We start from the raw sequence: 1,123 nt of genomic DNA, 5'->3' as shown, positions 1-1,123 counted from the left end.
ATTCTTATAGGAAAGACTCCTATTTGACACATAAATTTCCCGTGCTACATTCTTAAACGAAAGACTCCTATTTGACATATAAATACTCTTTGGCATTTTCTTAAACGAAAGACACCTATTTGACATACAAATACTCTTTGGCATATTCTTATAGGAAAGACTCCTATTTAACACAAATTTCCTGCGCCACATTCTTATACGAAAAACTCCTATTTGACATATAAATACTCTTTGGCATATTCTTATAGGAAAGACTCCTATTTGACATATAAATACTATTTGGCATACTCTTATAGGAAAGACTTCTTTTTAACTTACAAAATTCTGTTCGGTATAATCGTATAAAGAAGACTCCTACTTGACATACACATTTTTTTGTCACATTCCTGTACAATGACTCCTTTTGGGCGTACTTATTCGCCTTGGAATGTTTGAAGGAATAGGTCCCTTTTTGACATAGAATAATTTTCTCTTCAGTTCATTTTTACAAAGACTATGTGAAATAAAAAATCTCTTTGACACTTGCTATTACAAAGACTGCTCTCTTATATATAGATTCTCTTTAGGACATTCTAATGAGACGATTTCACTTTGGAATGTTTGAATTAGAATTTTTCCATTCTTATGTTTTAGGTCAACTATACGTATGCACAGGGCTTCCATAAGATAGGCTGTTGAAGAATCGATGAAATAACGAAATAAGTCGGGATAGAAACACGAAATGGAATGAAATAAGGCACTTAGGTAATGCTAAAGTGAAATATAAATTCATTTTATTTAGGCACTTACTAGAAATATAGCGTGCTACATTCCACAGCGCAACTGACGAAAATACATTTCTAAGGAACAGAACCTCTAAAGTACCTTACAATTTTTAAACTCACTCTATATCAGTTCGGAATTTTCGCTTTGCTATGTTGCCCCGAGATCTTTCTAGAGGTTCCGTATAGTTTAGATGGGGTTTAACCCCAATATAATTCCCATCACCTTTATATACTGTAGGTTCCGGACAAGTGAAGTGCGTTACCTTATCTGTTTTATCTGCCTCAGGGAAAAAATTAGATATTTTACCCTTATTATTCATAAGTTGAAAATGCCGGTACTAACATTATACTTCAATTAT

Source organism: Macrobrachium rosenbergii, chromosome 16 (genome assembly GCF_040412425.1).
Source record: "Macrobrachium rosenbergii isolate ZJJX-2024 chromosome 16, ASM4041242v1, whole genome shotgun sequence".
Classification (NCBI taxonomy): Eukaryota; Metazoa; Arthropoda; class Malacostraca; order Decapoda; family Palaemonidae; genus Macrobrachium; species Macrobrachium rosenbergii.
Note: the sequence above shows the minus strand (reverse complement) of the source record.